This window comes from Larus michahellis, chromosome 1, assembly GCF_964199755.1.
Source record: "Larus michahellis chromosome 1, bLarMic1.1, whole genome shotgun sequence".
Lineage (NCBI taxonomy): Eukaryota > Metazoa > Chordata > Aves > Charadriiformes > Laridae > Larus > Larus michahellis.
Window position 1 is genome coordinate 38,528,737 of NC_133896.1, and position 21,538 is coordinate 38,550,274.

Here is a 21,538-nt window from a genome sequence, read left to right on the forward strand (position 1 = left end):
TTGACTTGACCCAAGACCCCTCAGGAAGCAGAAGAGCCAGGCTGCAGCTGAACCACACCACCAGTAAGCCTCACAAGAGGAGGGTCATTGGCTGTAGCTCAAAGTTTGCAGAGACACTGTCTACTTTCAGAAGAGACACTGAGAAGGCATCAAATTGAAATCATCCTACGGTCTCCAAACCCTTTAATTTCTGCTTTTTGTACAGGACACACACAACATTGACCCAACTTTCCCAATTTTGAGGTATGAATGGCAAAGAAAACTTGCACCCACCAAGCCTTTCAGATCCTTCAGAAGTCATCTCACCCTACAGATCACAAAATGTCGTCAACTCACTACAGGAGTTAGTCAAGGCTACGCTTAGTTGAAGGGGCAAATGCCAATCAGGTGACAGAATCACAGTGACACTAATTTCTCACTACCCCCAGTGAAAAGTTATCCAGGTTTATCAAGCCTCTTCAATATGTAGATGTAAGCAGCGAAAAACCCAAAATGGCTGTTTGAGGGTTGCTGTTCCTCGCCTATCATCATTACATGTATCACTCCCCTCTGAATGGAGCAGTGAGGCCAGTCTGTGTTCTTACACGGGCCAGGGCTGTGGGAAGACAAGGACTGAAGGGGAGATGACAGCACCTTCGCAGAACACTCTTTCCACGTCGCTGAATTTGTTTCTTGTTTGTGATAAAATTCGCCTTTTTTGGCGCATTTCCTAGAGCCTCAGTTACCCCTACATCTCCCAGTGGCCCTCTGGTAAAACTTTTTACAGCATTCATCTAGTAACCCAAAAATGTTGTGTTGTTTTGTTTTTCTGGAGCGGACTCTGACTTTCTGACTACCAGATGGAAGTACCACCATGCACAGCACGCGCTGCTTCTGGAAACCAGTGCCAACACACACGACGGTGTCTTCTTTGCTTGACAATGTTACCAGCAGAAACGACTTCAAAGTCTTTACAAGCTCCTTACTCCTTTCTGGATGAGACTCGAGATATTGAAGTTTTCACGTGATTTGAGACAAATACATAACGAGAAGACATTTCTCTTTCACAAGCTGTTATGACAGTTCTTAGAGCCAAAGGAATTAGACTGGGGGTGGGATTCTCAGCAGATAATGGTATTATCATTATTTTCCACTTACTGGTCTGGCACAGCCCATTCCATTATCTGCAAATTTGCCCCAACTCATCTTTTTCCTTTTCCTGTATGATTTTCATTAAAGGAATATATTTTTTTCTTAAAATACATAGCAAACATTTTTAGTACGTCAGTTACAAATACTGCAAAAATTATGGTCTAGCACTATCAGGTCTGTCACACCAAGGTGAGGAAATACACACAGGTTACCTTAAGTTTGACAAATTGTTGTGGGGTATCTCAACAACTAATACTAATACATAGATCAATACACCATCAGGTTACCTGAGGATGTTACAAATCAATGCTTGTGGTTGTTTTTACCAGTTGAAGGGAAAGAAAAAATAAAATTCAGAACTGCACGTTAAAGGTAGTTCTAGAACAATTTAAACCATTTACAGGAAGTTCTCCACAAAGTCCTGACAATTCCTATCCAGCTAAAGAAGCTCCTGGGGAAATTCTCTGGTTTAAAATTTCTACGTGCTTTGGTCTGCGGTGATACAGTGGAAGAAAGCTCTGTGTGTTGCTTGACTTTGGTTTCACTGCTTTTCAGTAACACCTAAGCTCTTAGGAACAGCACTGAACACCATTACTAAAGGACCACCAAAGTTGGTGGTAACCAAAGTTTACGCAATTCCCCTTTAAAACATTTTGATCTTCTAATCTTTTATCACTGTTTACAAGAAAATATGAATGCCATACATAGCTATAAACTCTAAATGAATACATTTTTTTCTTCCCAAACCTCTCATTCTATGGTTACAGCACACTGCCATCTGCTGTACATTTGTTTATGTACAATTCTTCTGACCACCAAAATGACAAAGAAATCCTCGTGATGGTTATTTTAAAGCTTTGAGCATAAGCAGTCTTACAATACACAATTTTGTCGCCAGCATTTTATACAGAAATAAGACGGAGCACTGCATATTCTATTCTGCAAGCACACAAAAGGCTACACAGATGTATGCTAACATATGCGTGGATGCTGAATAAAGAAATCAGATGAGACCACAGGGAACCACTGCTTTTATTTCTCTCAGAAAAAAGGCGATTTTTATGGTCACAGCTGGGGTTTACATGAATCTTCTTCAATTAAATATTAATATGCATTTTTAACTGTATTCCCTCATTAACAACAAATGATGCCACAGACTGTAAGAAAGCTGCCAATTTTCAGAGTTCGCTTTGCTCCAGCTTACAATGTCCATCATAAACACGTGATTTTTTAATTATTTTTTTATATATATATATTTTAGGGTAAAACAAGAAGCAAAAAAAAAAAAGTGTGTCCTCAAAGATGGCCAATGAAATGTTCAGAGTAAACCTTTGGGATAAGGTATCTCAGCATAATTACTTCATCAGAGTCTGCATTGAAATGAGTAATATAGTGAGATCCCTTATCTGTAGATATTCCTACCCTATCCTTCCCTTATCACTCTCAAGGTCTCCCTTCCTTTTCCGATCAGAAATTTATCTTTCCTTGGAGACCCTGAACAGACCTGCCTTTCAAGTGGCTAAAAATTTCGCTTTGGCCTAGAGAACAGATCACAGAATCAGAAGGGTTGGGGTTGGAAGGTAATCTTTGTTGATCATCTAGTCCAATCCCCCGCCAAAGCAGGGTCACCTAGAGCAGGAACCCATCCAGGTGGGTTTTGAACATCTCCAGAGACAGAGACTCCACCACCTCTCTGGGCAGCCTGTTCCAGTGCTCTGCCACCCTCAAAGTAAACAAGTTCTTCCTCATGTTCAGATGGAACTTTCTGTGTTCCAGCTCGTGCCCGTTGTCCCTTGTCCTGTTGCTGGGCACCACAGAAGAGTCTGGCCCCATCCTCTTGACACTCGCCCTTTAGATATTCATAAGCATTGATAAGATCCCCTCTCAGTATTCTCTTCTCCAGGCTAAACAGACCCGGGTCTCTCGGCCTTTCCTCATAAGAGAGGTGCTCCATAAGATGTGTTACTCCTGCCCTTGTCACTAGAGACTACCGGATTGGCTAGCAAGAGCCGCTAATACAGGAAAAAAAACACCCTCTAGGTACCACGTATTCATATAAGCCCACATTAAAAATATCTGAGGTCTCACAGTGCTTCTAAACGTCTCTGTGTGACTTACTACTGTGCAAGAGCCAGGGAAATGTGGCCAGATTTTTAAGGCAGTGCGTCTTTCCAGCCCCGGGGAGCCCTGGCAGCCAGAGGCAGGGATGCACCTGCAGCAAGAGCAGGCAGCTGGAGATGTGCGGCAGCCTCCGGGCACGGAGCTCTGCCGCTCTGCTGCCACACCGCCCGGGTTAGTTTGGAAATACTGGCCCACGCTTCACTTCCTCCGGCACGTTCTTACTTGCGCAACCGAGTACCACAACAGTGATCGTGTTGGTTTGTATTTTAAATTAGACATACGAACCCATTCTCAGGAGCATTTGGTCTCCTGAAAACTAACTCCTACAAACGTAACATCTTTCATTAGTAGATAGAGAATTCAGTCTCCTGCCTTATACATTTTCAGTTTCTTTATTACACAAACTGAAAACATGGTGCACGTATGGACCCTTCATGGAGGTTATCCCAGGAGGTTGTCTCTCAGTATTTCAAATACTATTTATAATTTCATCACAACCAAATTTCTTATCAGATCAGGTGACCCTCCAGTTTTCATTTTTACGGTGACAAAAACGCTGCAGAACGTTGTTTGGGCTCAGAAACTAGAAGGTAAACTTCATATAGCAAAGAAATTAATTTTACATTACCATTTTTCAAATGCTTGGGTTTGACAGCACTGCAGATGGTTAATAACACTGCAGCTGAACTCTTTTGACTATCTCAATAATAGCAAGTGCATCGAGTCTCAGTTTCGGAAGCAAGAGGAAGCTGGAGTTCTCCAGCCTACACAGCAACAGCAGCAGCCATGGGGAAAAAAAAAAAAAAAAAACAAAAAACATTTTGAGGTGATGAAAGATGCTGCTGTCATATTAAATGTATCTGACTTGCCCGCCATGATATTTCATCGATTACAAAATGAACACGCAGAGAAATAACTATAGAAGGGCACAAATATTTCTCCGGAGTCACACCAGCCCTGCCAACCGTGAAATATATGCTGCTAAATTACTGATGCTGCTTGCAAATTAATGGTCTCTACAGAGAGAATTTTAGAGCAGCAAAACATTTCGAATAGCTAATTTGCGAGTTAAACAAGGAAAATAGATAAACCTAAATTATTCTGGTGAAAAAAATATCACAGTTAAGTCTTGAAAAATCTCAACCTACATTGTCTGAGCAACAAGCAACAGTTCCATGCCTCTTTCCAGCCAGCATCCACAGAAGTTACACACCAAATGCCAACCACACCAGGAAACTCAACCCTGTTTTGAAGATAGCCAGAAACTACCAACACTCCGGGAAACACAGAGAATTTCCTTTGCTCTAAAAAACCTGTAAATTAAAATAGTAAATTGTAAAGATGCACTTAGAAAGTTGTACCCTAATATCCCCTTTGAAAATTAAACTCATTTTTGTAAAATAAATTTACAAATCAATACGTTGCAGTTCATTTGAGAAGACAAGCTTTCAAGTAAATCTGTTGACAAAGTATTACTGTTCCCACCCAGAAGACAAAATTTCTGTTCATTAGAGCCCTGCTTTGATTAAAATAGTAATTGCGATGTCCTATTCCTATCATTCTTACTTGCGTAATACAGCTACAGATCTCACCCACAGGTGATGACTCTCCAGGCTCTGCTTTTCCCCCACTTTTCTCCAAAGGCACTGGCTGCAGCAGAGTGCCCAGAGCACGAGGCACAGCTCCCCTCGACGCTACATTTCGCTCTGCTGACTGTTCCTCCCAGCTACCCCTGCTTTCAGACAAGGTCAGCTTATACGAGTTTCAAAGGGGAATGTAATAAATACCGATTCCTGAACAGTACAGTTCACGTATGTTCTGTATTAGCCACGTTTTCAGTTCTTCTGTGTTCCCACTCATTTTTGCAGGAAAACAGAACCAAGCGTCTCGTAAGACTATTTGAACACTCGAAGGGCTTGAGCACGAGCAAGTCATCCTGACTCCCAAGCTCCTGAAAGAAAAAAGCAGCTTATTTCAATCAATAACTTGACATGCCAAAATCTCTCTACTCTAAAACTGTGAAAAATCACACTTATCTAGTGTGACAGCTGCAAAACCTGTAATACAGATTCACCTAAAAGTAACACATTCATTCAGCAATCTGAATTGTCCTCCTTCATGGCTGGTACATAACAATTAACCATCGGTGTCAACAAATAATGTTACTTTGTGAATTCAAGCAATAGAGGAATCCGCTGATGAATGCAGTATATTTAGAAGGTTCATTTCTCGGAAACTTCGCACAGTAGGTTAATCCCGCACCTCCATCATTCATCCAGTCAACAGACTAATAATAAATGCAAAACTCTCAAGCAGTTTCAGATGGCACCTTACGTGATAACTGTTTCCACTCGGGCATGACTGCAAAACAACCCCTAAAACTCTTCAGCTTGCACAATGTAACAACAGCTGAATTATGATTTCCTGAGGTTCTCATGTGAAACTTCACTAGCCCTTTTGGGGAAAAAAAAAAATAAAAAAGATAAACACGGCATCTGGTTTTTATTCCGTACTTTGTTTTCCCCTTTTTTCCCATATGATCTGTTTCTCCCTACTGAAATTAAGGGAGTCAGTACGATGCAGCCAACTAATTCTCCTCATACCATTAGCAACTGCAGGAGGAAATGCACATTAAAAGTTGATCTAAAGAACAGAAATTGGTGTCTCTGTATTGTGCAGAAAAAACTTTGGGGAACAGCAAAGCACTTTGAGAGAAATTGTTTGGCATTAGCTGAGCTGCTGCTTTGACTTTTTACTCTTAACAACCTCTCACTTGAGGATGTTCTAAAATGGTCAAAGCGGAAGATATATGATTCTTAACCGTACAATATTCTTTGCTGAAATCTGCTAGCTTGAAAGAGGACTGCTAGGGGAAAAAAAATAAACGACAAATCCCCATGATCAAACCTAAAGAAATCAAATCTCCGTTAGCATTTTTCGTTTGGTTTGGGGGCTTTTGTTGTGGTTTTTGTTTGGTTGGGTTTTGTTCAGTTTGTTCTCTTTTTAAAGAAAAAAACGTCAATTCCTCAGTACAATTTCAGTCCACCAAGTTGATAATTTCTTTTACCAGTGTACTTGAACAACAACTTCTGATTAGAAAACTCCATGCTTTAAGGCCAAAATCAGTATGAACTTTGTGGGAATTATTCAGTCAAACTCACAAAATGTAATTATAACAAGAGTCACTTTTCAGAGTAGCACGGGGAAACATAGCTGGCATGAAACTCCCACATAAAACTCAGTTGCTTAGGCTTTCACTAAGACGGATAAAATTCACTCTCAACACCTATTCACAGAAAAACCTGTTCGGTATTGGTGAAAACTGTTTTGTCTCAAAAACGCAACGTTTTTTTCTTTTCCATAAAATTTACTAAAGCAGAGTCTATGGGAAAACAGACCTATCTAAATCAGGTCTATCAGTAATTCAGCAGCAATAACACACTGCATGACAAGTAATCTGGGTTTACTAACAAGTATTTTTGTTAAAGGGGTGCCCAGTTTTAAATTTTATTGGTAAGTGTAAGAGAAACCAGTCATTTGTATTTCTAAATAAGCAAAATGCAACTTCAACATGTGAAATGGACCCTGCAGGTATTTAAATGCACTTTATTTAGTCTAGTTCACTTTTAAAAAGCTATTGTTTTTAATAGAAAGGTATGCTTTAAAACAACACATGAATCAGTAAGAAGTAACATTGTATCTTTTTTCTTCAGAAAAACCTCCTTTTACATAGAAATGGAAGAATTTTAAGCCTAATGAAATACCAGGTTTGTACACTAATCTCTCAGTCACTCTAAACAGAATACCCCAGAGCAAAGGCAAAGCTGCAATTTTAAACAATAAGTACAAAAATATTCCTGACTGATCGCTTACAGTTATAAAAAGAGAAAGTTTTTGTCCAGATGTATATTAATAATACAGGTAGCAATGACCTGTAGGCTTCATAATAACGTCTTCATCCTGTTAGATTGGAATCTGGAGCCCCCAGCCGTCCAGGGTAACAACAGTGCCACGGATTTGTACTTTCCTATCTCTAATAGGATGAACTGCTTCTAATACATGCTTTGTATAGACAGACCAGAGCTGATCCAAAACAAAAACAAAAAAAGAACCACAAAACAACTCTTCCAGTAGAGGACACCCCAAGACGTTTAATTTTACTTTTCATTCAGGCAACAGGCTGAAAATCTTCCTGCCTTGTAAATCAAATCATTTTGCCAAAGGTATCCACTTTTTTTTCTTTTCTTTTTAATTAAGAAGCATTAAGTATTTTGATCAGCCTCAAAAATTGACCGACTGACCATTACAGACCACTGTAACCTTTAATAGGTTACATATAAAAATATGAGATTATGTTTGAAAGACCACTGGTATTTTTCTTGCTCAGTCTCCAAAACACTTAAGATCTAAAGCTGAAAGTGAACTTCCTCCTTTATAAACCTTATAAAAATATCCCCAAGCAAAATATATGCACATACATAATGCTATCATACCTGTTTTGTTTTGGTTTTGCTGACAGTTTTACATAATCAGACAACCAGGAGGTTGACAGTTTCTATTTTCAATCCTGTCAAGGCACCAGGGTGAAAAAAAGGCACTTGAATTACTGATAACCCACCAGCGTCTTCTGACTAAGACAAGACAAGCTAAATCCTACTTCCCCCAAAGCCCCTTCTTGTTTTTCCCAATATAGTTACTAGAAAACATCATCACTTTGAAATGAGATGGCAGCCTACCCCCTGCAACAGGAACTGGAATGCATGGAATAACCTATGTAAGGTCGATACGGAATGATGCGAGTTGTGCTTAAGAGCGTGTTTTCATCCTTAACAAAGCACTGCAACGGAGATTTGTGAAAAGAGGGGACAGCTTTAGGAAACAGGGGGAAGAGCGAAGCAGCAGTGCAGCGCAAGGCACCTTGCAACTCTGGGTTAAAGACAGCTCTGTCCTCCACCCATCCCAGCACGGGGAACCAAGAACTGGTTGTTCACTTAAAAAATAAAAAAAAAATTAAGATCCCTGTTTCATCAGCTTTGCCCTCTGCACAGTCAGCTGTTATCTGCTCTATTATATCTTATATCTATGACTAGATATAAGGAAGAATTTCTTTACCATGAAGGTGGTGAGACACTGGAACAGGTTGCCCAGAGAGCTGGTAGATGCCCCATCTCTGGAAACATTCAAGGTCAGGCTGGACGGGGCTCTGAGCAACGCGATCTAGTTGAACATGTCCCTGCTAGACATTGGACTAGATGACCTTTAAACGTCCCTTCCAACCCAAACCATTCTATGATTCTATGTATTCAGCAACTAGAATGTTTCTATTCTTATTTAGTAGAGCAGAACTCTCATTTTGAACCAAAACTGGATGGATGTTGTTGTGATACACATTATTCACACAGCTGACTTAGCTGGAAGGCAAAATTCCACTTTCATTATTAGAACTAGTACAATTTCACTGAAGACAGTTAAGCGTCATCACTATTGCCCAAATGCGGAGTTTAGTTTGCAATTCCCATGTATTATCCAGAATTGATTACACCAACTTCCACATTCCACTTTGGATTTGACAGGAGCCTCCTAAATCACGTAACTGGCCTGGGAAGTCACTCCAAATACGGCAACAAGGTGTCTAAAGCTGTGAGCCTCAAAGGACCCAAGAACTTAATCTATTATTTGCTTTCTTACCCTAGGAGACCAGGGGAAAATAAAAAAATACTTTTAAAAAAAAGTTCCTTCACATGTAATGGGGAAAGGGTGAAGAAAGAGACTATCAAACCACAAAAGTCACCCTGATTATGGACATCCATTTCACATTAATTTTCTCAGTCCGGCTGAGAACCATACAGAGCCAAGCAGCCAACAGACTGAAAGTCCAACTAAATTATACTCAGACAGTGACTGTTTCTATTCCCCACAGGTTATGCAGAAAGGGTTGGCCCATTTTATTTTTCGGGGGTGTGTACAGTTTACTCTGTGCCTTTCCATCAGTGCTAAAGACAATACTAGTGTCTGTCTATTTGACTCTCGCTCCGCACTGAGGCCCGTCGTCCGTATACGTCCTGATTTCTTGGCACGTCGTGGAAACATCACAATTAGACACTTCCTAACACTCTTCTTTTCCTGGGGACCCTTGTCAGCAGATGCAAGTATAGCAGACGTTAAAACGGGAGTAAACCTTTCAAAGGAATCAGCGTGCCAGAGTCTTCTGGGGTTTTTTTTTGCATAAGATGAAAATGAAAAATTGTGACAATTTCAATACAAACATTAATATGTAGACACAGAACATGCATTAGTCCATTCAGTGGTTAACTTTGACAAGTGATGGGTTGCTTCTGCTAAAATATTAAACCAACTGCCACGCACCTTCATGTCCTGGTTTACCAGAATAAAGACAAACCATAATTACTTGTAAAGAACATTGCTTCACTCTCCAGAGCACGGTTTCCAGAAAGACACACAACGGCATACATGGTAAGGCTGTTTCTTCAGCAGGAATTCATTAGACATGACTCTCTCAAGCCTGTTTAAAAACCTAATGAATGATCCCATTTAGCGGTAGAGGAGTTTAATAGAGGACTAGATCCACGCGCTGTGGAGGGTCTAAAACTTTTAAGAGTCTGGCTCCAAGAGGAGCAAATGTGCAGCCTTACATTGCATGCCTAGGCTCCCTAAACAAGGCACGAGTTAGGAGCTCTGGCATGCAAATCATTTTGGGGGTTTTGGGTTTTTTGTTTGTTTTGTTTTGGGGGTTTTTTTTAAATACATTTTATTCAACAGTGTAAGGGCTAGAGAGCACTTCCTAAGCCACTGGTCAATCCCCAACTCAGCAGAGCAGCATTCCAGAAGAGGGCTGTGACCACCAAGGGATGGAAGGAGGGAAGGAGGGAAGACAGGAGCAGAAGCAAATGAGGCAAGAGGCACATCACAAGTTCAGATCCGCTTTGAAGAACTCAGGATTTATGGAGCTACAGAGACAATACAAAGGGTGCAATTTGTAGCTTAGTGATAGGAGCGCTCTGCTGAAAGAGGGGATACCTGAGACAATTCCCAATACTATCTACACAATTCACCCAACTGCCACTTAAAATCAAATAAATGAAGCCCTGAAGACTAGAATTGAAGACTTTTCTCCTCCATCTGAATTCTCTGAAACAGTACGTTAGAGGAGTTATACTCTTCCACACATATGTTTTCTCCAGCTCTGTGAACCTTGAGTAAATTTTCCCTGCACGGCTTCACTAGCAGGAGATAAGAATGACCCCGCTAGAACCAAGTGCCTCATCTTAGGGTAAAAGCTCTTTTGTGAGCCCCTCGGGTTGGCAAAGGCACTGAATCAAAGCTCCTTCTTTCAGAACAAGCATTCCAATCACTACGCTATACAAGTAACCTGTATAACCTAATCTACACAAATATAAGGCCCTACCATCACCTAACCTTTCAACAGAAAGGGCTGCAGCTGCCATGATTCATGCTGACAGTGTTAGACACTAAGAGAGTGAACCCACCACCCTCAAGCCCCTCAAGAGGCCACCACATGGCCAGCCAACATGCAGATCCTGCAAAGATTTTGTTAAACCCTCTGTGAGCAAAGCAAGTGACGAAACAGATTAATTTCTGCAACTTTTTCACTGAATTTCACAAGTTCTCAGACAGGGAAACAAGACAAATATCAAGCCACCCATTGACACTTGAATCCCTTTCCATTTCAGCATTTAACTTCCTACCTCAGAACTACCAGATTTACAAGCCTGAAACAAAACGCAAAATATGTGTTAGAGATGATGTTCATTAAAGAGATGGAGAAAACATCAATTATGATAAATAAGTCATCCCCTTACCATTAGGGTTTCAGAAACCTGTAATTTTTGATGATGTTTTTGAAAGACTCTCAATCACAATCACCTATTTGCTGTCATGCATAAAATACCAACTGCAAACTAAAAGTTAAGCGTGAGCCAGATGTCTGACATACATCAGTTTTACAGTTTTGTTTCACAAATCATTTCACTAAGTTTATGTTTTGAAGAAAAAAAATCCTTATGAATTTATTACAAAAGCAACACCTGTCCTGCCTTTAATTCTTATACTACAACCAGGGCTGGTGACCGCATTTTTAAAGCGAGTAGGTGTCACTGGCCTTTTATACCTAGAAAGACGCAGCTTACCTTAAGAACTCTCAGCGCTTGACTTTTTCCATTGGCTGCAGTAAAATAACCATAACAGGTACACACCACAGCATCCCTGCCCCCTTCTCAACACCTAGGGAGGGCGTGTTACATTTACTGTATGTTTTATGACAAAAAAAGGCAACCACCAACAAAACAAGACGAACAGCTATCAGGTTATCCTTATGAGTCCCAAAATTGTGTCTTAGACTCCGCATCTTGTTGTCTCCATCACTATTTCTTGACTTCAGTTAAATCACGTTTCCCACCTCAGAACAAAGACGCTGGTCAAGTTGCCACCTAATATAAACTAACATGGCAGTTTCACCCATATAAAAATAGTAAATAAATTTGGCTCAATAAGCCATCATTTGGTTTGTTTTCTTCTCCTGTAATGCTTCATTTTGTCCTACCATTCAGCACACATGCAGCTCCCAACCAGCTCTGAGACAACCTTCCCATGGGCAAGACAGGCTGAAGGCAGGGGAGAGCTGGCCAGGGCGAGATGGGATATGGGGAGGCAGACGGGAGGGGACCTGAGAGGTGCAGAGGACATCACACAAGTTAACTCTAAAACAAGCTTCTCTGATACTTTATGGTATCGAAGGATGACTGGTTGGCATTAAAAAAAATATAAAAAATAATATATATATATATATATATACACACCTGTAATGGGTTGATCCCATCTGCCCAAGATGATAAAATCTTGCCCCCCAAAATACCAAATCTAAATCCTTTAGCTCTTGATGTTTCACAGTTGAGCATAAAAATCACTTTTAAGTAGTACAGAGCATCTCCTGCCTGCTTCCCTGACAGCGCTTCCTGCCGCCACTAAGCTGAATTTGAGAGAAATATTTTACATCAGCTCCTGCACGGCACGTGGCTGGAATACATGACCAAAATGACATCATATTAAGGTAGGATATAATTACCAGAGTGTACCATATATGCACATTTACCAATTACATGCCGTTTCAATGTTTGGGAAAGTTAAGCTGTTTAAAGGAATGAATGAACACTGATCGCTATGGTACACCAGAGTTTTCTTAGTATGAGGAAGAAACACTGGAGTGGGTTTTTACTTCTACTTTAGCAGAAAAGTTTAATTTTTACTGCTTCAATTCTTCAATTTTTTTCTACCTTTTTTTTAAAAAGGTAGAAATTTTTTCAAATTTAAATATACCTATTTATATATAATATATTATATATAATATAATAATAATATATATATAATATATAATATATAATATAAATATACCTAAATATACCTATTAAATTTAAAAATACCTATTTTTAAAATACAGGCATGCCAATGGTTGGAGATCATTCATAGCTAAATTCACACTGTTTATAATTTTTTTGTTGTTTTTAAATCACAGTTTCCTTAAAAGTTCCTCCCATGTAAGAGAGCTGAGTACCACAACACTTTCGCAGCAAGTGGGGGATCATATCAAATTTGCTTAGCCTGGTACTAAACTTCAGTTATTACTTCAACCCTGCTCCCCACAGTTATTATTCTTGAATCACGATGAGACCCATGTTGTCCTTGTTTGCTCTCTTTGGAAAAGGCGTTTGTTTGCTCTTTTGAGGTAGCTCCAAGTGTACTAAATAAATACATACATACATTTTTTTAAACCCAGAAAATTATTTACTGGGTTCGTTTATTCTTGTGACTCAACTCAGCATAATACTCCCTGAAGTCACGTAGATTACACTGAATTTTAAGGAATAAAGGTTCTTATGAAGCACTTTCACAATTTTACAACGTTCTTTTAATAGAAATATTCCTGTTAATCTGATTGCTACAAAGCTGTGATATCCCCAACGTCTCTACATGTTGTCAGTCACAAATGCCTTTGATTCCAGATGCAAATCATCTATAAGAATTCTGGTGCAGCATTCTAAGTCTCATTCTGCTAAAATTACATTTTTATGCCTTATCTTATCATGAGGGTGCACTGACACTGAATTTATTTCATTAGAAATAATTTTTACAGGTGCACAGGGAGGAGAAGAAAGGAATGGTGCTGCTGCTGGGGAGAGAGTTGACAGTAGCATGTGCAGGGAGAAAAGATCAAGGATCATTAATTAAAGTCTTGGGAATTCATTCAGGCTCCCCAAACCTGTATTATGATCACTGCCTTTTAGCAAGGCCACTTAGATACACGGCACAAAACATGTCACACATTGAAATGAGTGCAACAGACATTTGAGGGACAGAAACAGAATATGGTTGTTACTTGCTTTGCGCCCAAATTCTATCCAGTCATCACTGACATATTCAGTAGCATATTTCAATACAGGAATTATTAAATTAGAGTAAGGGAACATTTTTTTCAAACAAACATCAACGAATAACATCTTTTCATTAATTGATCAAAAAAAATGCCTTCTGCTAGAGACATTTTAAAAATGTCTACAACTTCACAGCTGGGTCTTAAAAACCCATTAACCTTTGCAGTCCTGCAGTACCATACAGCCAGTTTCAGAGCTAGCCACTGATAACTTATTGGATTTGACAAAGTCATGAAAGCTTAGATTAAGTTTCTATTAAAACTTACAGTTTATGACAGATTTGTCAGGTTCAATTTATTTCTGGTTCCGTTGTATCAAATTATCCCAATTTGAGATTTTATGATATGATTTCTACCAGGGGAGAACATATTATTTGGTAACAAATGATCAAATGATATAAACTACTCTAGTTTAGCTCAGAGAGTCATCTAAAGCAATTTACTATCAGAGGCAAATACGCATATTTTATTCATTCAGAACACCTTTCCCCACTTAGAAAATAAATTTCCATATACTCTACATATATTTTATATGCTGTTATGAAGTCGAGCACATTAATTTCCTTCTGTATTAGTGCGTGATATAGACTTCCTTAGGTCAGGTGTCTGGCTTCCCATCAATTCTTATGTTTCACTTGCACTGCCACTAATGAGAATTACACACGAACAAAATACAAAAGACCCTTCATAAGAAATTGCCATGAAGAAAACAATACAGCAAAACCATAATGGTGTAAATCCAGGGCTGGCTGAGACTCACGAGACTTTCTCACACCCTCGGTCTTAAAGATGCCCACCTTGTTATCAGCGCAGATCTCTTGGTCATATGCCTCACCAGACACTTTCTTAATTCATAGAATCATAGTATGGTTTGGGTTGAAAGGGACCTTTTTAAAAGTCACCTAGTCCAACCCCCCTGCAATGAGCAGGGACATCTTCAACTAGATCAGGTTGCTCAGAGCCCCGTCCAACCTGACCTTGAATGTTTCCAGGGATGGGGCATCTACCAGCTCTCTGGGCAACCTGTTCCAGTGTTTCACCACCCTTTATTTGAGGAAAACATGAGAGAGAGAATAACACAGATAAACCAAAACTCTATATTCAAACATCCAAATAAGGTTAGAAGGATTTTCTGTAGTTAGTATCAGCTTTGAAAAACTGCAGGTATAAAACTACGCTGTCCGGGTCTGGCTTGCTTTTTTTATTTTTTTTTCTGAGGCCAGCACTGCCAACCTGTACCACAGACAGCAAAAGCCTTTCTGCTCCGGCCTAACACTTTCTCTGGGCAGCTCTTGGGGCATCACCACCCCTCACTATATTTAGGGAAACCTCAAGATATGGAAGAGCATCTCCTGGGCTGAGCTGTTCAGATGCCCCCAGAGGAAGGGCAGGAAAGTCCCTTCTTCCAAACAGCCCACCTGGGGGTCACTTCCTGGGTCCGCCAGGCAGTCCCTTCCCTCTTCGTCATCATGAAGGACGATGAAGAAGGGGTGGCAAAGCAACTTAAGTGCCGGTGTGGGTTCAAAAGGTGGAGGGTCTCTCTGGACAGAGCAGCAGGACCTGCCATGAGCAGTGGTGTCAGTGGGAAGGTGCAGCTCCACAGGCAGAACCAGTGGGGCTGGGAAGATGTGGGGCTCTCCAGGGACTGACAGCTGTCACCAGGTCCACTTGAAAAAAGGAAGCCTTGGAGCTTGCCTCTTCTGAAGTAAAACCCTTCCAGCAAAGCACAGAAAGCAGCAGGAGGGAAATCTGCCCCCAGGTTGAACCAGTGATACAGGGCATCGATCGGAGACTGGGTTCAGGATGGTAAGAAGAGAGGACAGCCACAAGCCAGACCTGGAGATGCAGTTTTTGCAGGAATATCAGTTCTGGTTTTTTCCACCTTTTTCATTCTTACACACACAACACACACACGCCTGCCAAAATGCTTAATTTAGGATTTTATGCATACGCCAGTAACTCCACATTTAGCTGTGGAAGATAATGTTAAGCACCACAAACACTCTGCCAATTAACCTCTTTTAATCGTATCACAGAATTAGTATTTACATTTAAACCTATTAAATTTTCTTTCTTCCTTTTTCTGGAGGGGGAAGGCGTTGGGGTTTTTTGTCTTTGATATCTCGCCACTTCAAAGAGAAAGCAAGAGATGCATATGCCACTTACTAGCTCTGGTGCATCACCTAAAAGCTCCTGATCGCTTTCAGATACCCCACTGGTAACACTGGGAACTACCGAGCCAACCACTGAAAGGACCTTCTTGGATGGTACATGGATGTTTTTGATCAAAGCATCCAGAATTTCCCTCCCTCCAAACCTGAGAGAAGGCTCTTTAGTGCCTGCCTACCCAAGGCAATGAGAATTTAAATGCGTATTTAAATATGTATTTTGCACGTAAGCATACTGCAGTAAATTATTATACGCAAGGCTCACTGCCACTCAAATTCTGATTTTCCCAAATTAATTATATGGTCTTCCACCTACTTACTATTAACTGCTTACTTAACGCACACTACCTCTGATCATGGTCATGAATTCAACTTACACAAATAAAGCCAAAGAAGTTAGATATGTAAAATCAGACAATTGCAGTCACATTATTACAAGTAAGGAGAAAAAAAACCTCACCTTAAAAGTAAGGGTTGTCAGCACAGTATTCGAATCTGACTAATTCCAGCATTTGAATCTGACTAATTCCAGCATTTGTGCTCTCAATTGAGCTAAATCTTCGCTACTATAAAGAATAATGAACTACAGTAAGGGCCATCTGATGCTTTCTGACCATTAAGACAAAAATTGAACGCAGCCTTCAGTAACGCAAGACTCACCAGGCCCAGCACAGGCCTGCCTCAGCAACACTGGAGTGCGTGGCTTTTTCTGTAAAGTTTAGGTGATAACTGGAACAGCGAACCTGAAAACGATGTACTACACTCCGGGAGAAAGAGAAGACTAATCAAGTTGGGTACGCTTACTAGATGTGAAAAATTTAATATATTAAATGGCAAAAGAGTGCCGCTGAGTTTGAAAAGGATCCAACCAGATATGAGGGGGAAAGAGGCAAGGTTTTGAGGCAAAGACTAGCAAAAGGCTGTAAAATAGAGAATCCTGGAAAACACTGACTGGCGTATGAATGTTTAGTCCTTTACAACTTCCCACTCCTTACATTTATATGTACACCTGACAAAGCGGCACAATTTACATCCCAAAAAAAGGGGTTATCTGTTGACTAGGTTTTAAAGGGGGGGGGGGGGGGGTGAGACCAAACCGTACATGAGGAAATTGCAAGCTTAGGGAAATGCCTGGAAGATGATCTGATGTCTATTAGCCGTGAGAAGTTCCTAGGCACCCATCAGAGCATGGATGCTGACAATAATTACGACTTCCCACGCAGACTCATAGTTACCTTCCCCCATATGTCCAGTTTTTCCTATACTTTTACATTTTCAGTTACAAACATGAAAAGACTATCTTTGTGGGACTGAAGGAAAAATTTGACTTAATTTATTTAAAGAAAGCTGTGGAGCTGCGACTTTGCCATCCATGTGAAGAGAGATGCCTGACTCCACGTGTGAGTCTGTACCAGGGACAGTAAAGCACAACAGAAGAGCAGGGAAGACGCAATGGCTTTGTGAAATACACACTAACCCGTTTTCATCCATTTGAAGTTTACAGGAAAGCAGAGTCTCTTTCAACTCGAAATAATTTTGCACACACCCTAAAGTTCTGCCTAAGGCAAAATTAGGCTGTCTAACAGAAAATGGAAGTTTTGCTTAAAATGAAAGAAAAATACTGAACAAAACATTATGTCTCTACTACAAACACCAAACGGTGTCATTGTGTTCTCACGCTTGAACAGACACAGACTTACATACCTTAATAAACTTCGACCCCACCATGTTGTAGTAGCTAACCAAGGTTTAGGCTCCTTTTCATTCCTGTTCAGCTTTATTGCATGGAGGGAACATCGAGACGAAAGCCATTGTATGAAAATCCTGAATATTTCATCTCATTGTTGTCTACACTATTTGTTACCTTTGATTCTACAGCAATATACCCAACTCCTAGATCTGAAACCAAATCAGCAAAACACTAACAATAGTACCTTCTTTCTTTTTTTCCCCCCAAAGAGAACATCAGACAGGATATTAAAACACATTTCATCTCCAAATATGTAATTACCATATATTTAATGTATGACACGCAGAAATAATACTAATAAAAGAAGCATCAAAGCAGAATTGAATGATAATTTATACCACCCTGCAGTCTGCTCTCACGCTCCCTGCCTCCCCACCCCTTTCTCTGGGCTCACGTTACCCAGTGCGAAAACGAGCATTGCTCTTTACTTCCAGCATATTGCAAACCACCATTAGCCCATCTGAATGCAATTCAGAGGAGCTTCACATCTCCTTGAAATTGTGTCACTTAGTAAAAGCTTTCTAAATGCGGTTCCGCTACCAGACCATCAGACCAAACACTGAGATCCATCAGACCATCTCCAGCCCAGGTGACCTGAAAGGCAACACAGGGATGGGCTTTTGGCTCATCATTAACCATTCTTAAACTGCTTCAAATTTCCCAAACCTAACCTAGTTGCTTTATCAAATGAAGTTACAGTTTTAGGAAAACAATCAGGATTGTATTTTTGAGGCAGAGAAGTCTACAAAAAAGAAGTTTTAAAAACAGTCTCTTATGCTTCAATCTATTTGAAGTTCATACGGTCAACAATTTCAAAATGGCTTAGTGTAAGACCACAGCTGGAGGAAACCATGAAAACAGGAGTTTTGCAGGTGAACTACTCAAAACACTTGGCTTAATTTTCTCAGCCAGCTTTGGCAATTCTGCAAGTGTGACCTCTGGGCACTAAATGCCCTCCAGGAGACGTGCAGGAGCCCACACACACTTTCCAGGGACCAGTGTATGCTTTATAAAAAGCCAAAGCGCCTACGGCCCCAGCAAGATGACACAGAATTCCACCTGTGGTCAAGGGGGCAGCCAAGCACACATGTCCGCACAGTCCCAAAGCCCAACCAAATGATAAATTGTGGCTTTCTGTAACCCAAAGGGAAAACAAAGTTTGAGGCACGTCAAACCCCTTTGAAATGCCTTAAGTGTAAATACGTGAATTAGATGACAACTGAGATACTGTGCAGAAACAGAAGCGCCATCCAAAATAATTGTGAAAAAATACTAAATAAATAAAATCAATAAATTCTGCCTAGGGAGATGTCAGGAGGTCACTATTTCAGACCAGAGCGGGCAGACCTGCTCAGTGGCGAAGTAGCTTCCTCCCCTCTGGAAGGGGGATAAGCACACTGTTATGGCATGGACACAAGCAGCTTAACTGCTGCAGATTCAGCCACTCTAAAAAGCCAGGAACAGTTCCCAAATGACACATTGTCATTGTGTTCCCAAATGATACATTGTCCTTAAGCAAACCAGGCGCAATTTTCTCATGGTCTCAATCAAACACCATCCTTTCAATAAGCAGCTTGGTTGCTTCTGGTGTTTAAAAAGTCATGGCCTGAATATCTGCCTGCAGCTGCCAAAGCATCAGCCGTCCCAGCTCTGCCTCTCAAATGCTGTTGCCCTGAATAACTATCGATAGCCTTCGCTCACCATAAAATGATGCACACCCAAAAAAGCTAGCGCAGCTAGCAGACCTTAAGTTTACACCATACCCTACATGCATCAATGTTCTTCTAGCTAAGCTTGATACCCCAATAAGCTTGATACCCCAATACTGCTACGGTAACTTTATCCAACTAGAAGATTTGAGCTTTGAGCTTAAAATCTTTTTTCTTTGTATTTGTTCTCTGTAGTTCATAAACACATTATTTTGTTCCACTTCAACTATAGTTTGGATTTGGCTGTTAACATAAGCTTCCAGAAGCTGACTTCATGTCCCAGGAGATGAAAACTGTTTTACCCTCAAGAAAGAAAGCAATAACAAGTGAGGCTGACTTGCCCAATGGGCATATAAGGTCAAAATAAAATGTCATATACTAACCGCAGTCTCCATCCAAAAAGCAAGGCTTCACATGGCAGCTTGTCCACACTATCACAGCGTCCATAGACCAAAAGCATCTCAGGGCACGGACGCTCCAAAATATATTGGTGTTACAGCTATAAAAAACAACCTAGTATGAATAAACTAGGGCGTGATTTGCAACCTATGATATATATCACAACTATAGCGGGAAGTATGATAAAGTTACCCTGCATTTACCAGATGGGGCAGATGTATCCACACAGGCAATTACCACCAAATGGCCAACATGCCACAAAGCTACAGGTAGCGTCCACCAATGGAAGTTATTTGTGTAGCCATACCTTCAACTAAAAAGAGAAAATTAGCGTGAGCTTGCAAATGAAGTCGCAGGCTTGGAAAGCATATCATGAATGAAATCCCTCAATGAGCAAAGTGACTGATATAAATCCATACGCTGCAACTTTTACTCTCTGTGCAGATACCAACACTAAGGGCTGGGTTTGTTGGTCTGGGCGGGTTTTGAGGGGTGTGGGTCTATGTCCTAGCATATGGGTAAGAAGACAGCTGTATGAAAACTAAGTAATTGATATTTATAGAGTAACTTGACCCTAAGTACCAAAGAAAGAATAATTCTTGAGATTACTGAACTGAGCAAATGAGGACACCGAGGATATTGTAGAGGACAAATATACGTGAAAGCAATTTTTTTTTTCTTTGTCAGTCTGTTTTCACAAAACAACTTCCACTAGGGAAACATTTTCATTGTGGCTGACTTCTTTCAGCTGATGAAAGGGAGGTTATGTCATTTTCAATCAGACTATCAGACAGAGTACAGAAACGCTACAGGAAGACTTTCTCTCCCTCTGAAGCTTGAGTTGCACAGATCTTCAAGGTTTTCACTCCAGCCCATTTCTGAAGCTTTCCAATGTTCTGCTGATCAGATTTGATGTCTGCATCCAGTGTGACGATTTCCATCTAATGATGAAATATAGCAAAACTCTCAAATGCACACTAGCTACCAGGATATGCTGCAAATTAGCAATTCCCTCTCACTGACAGGACAGGTGATGCTTGGTTGGATGTAGATTGATTTTTTTTTTTTTTTTTTTTATAATACATCATCCCTTAAAGGTTACCTAATTTTCTGCCCTCACATAGTAGGGCATTCCCCCCAGTAGTCATGTAACTGGCTGTTCTAAACCAGCAATGGAACAACCAAGAAGGCTGAAATCATACCTACTTCAGAGGTAAAATGCTCATGTTAGGGACAATTTTTCTCTACACCCATGAGTTAGGATCTCCAAGTACTATAACTTTTTCCTGTCACCACACCAGAAGTTGAATTACTTGATTTAAGAATTCCATGTAAAAAACCTTTTTAAATTATCCATATGGTTTCCTAAGGAAATTCAACTTATTTTATCACATTATCTGCCCACTCACCCTTTAAGTCTGTTGGCTGATTCCAGACAAATTTTAAGAGGGATAAAAAAACCCTTCAAAATAACTATGCTCCTACAAATTTAATGAAAATCATCTGCTGGGAAGCATCACTAACTAACAGCTTCACAGAGCAAAGGAGGAACTGCGGCACCGCTCATTAAGCGCTGCTCGGCAGTGGCCGACTGCCTGGCAGTGCCACCAGGTGCTGCGCCTGCCACCTCGGGTACAAGGGACATGTTTTAAGGACATGGCTGGGAGGAGTTTTTGCTCTGCTCTGGACAGGATGTTGGCAAGGGGGAACGCAGGGGCCAGCAGACAATTAATGAAGTCACGCTTCATTAGTTATGATGCTCAGAGACGCAATTGTTATACCTTATGATTACTAT

The 21,538-nt window shown here is 40.5% G+C and overlaps 1 protein-coding gene across 2 annotated transcripts in view; it reads right to left on the reverse strand.

Annotated features, from left to right (window-relative positions):
• The window catches only part of GRIP1 (glutamate receptor interacting protein 1), a 337,148-nt gene that overhangs the window by 272,205 nt on the left and 43,405 nt on the right, over positions 1 to 21,538 (reverse strand). The gene's annotated exons all lie outside the window — the stretch shown is intronic.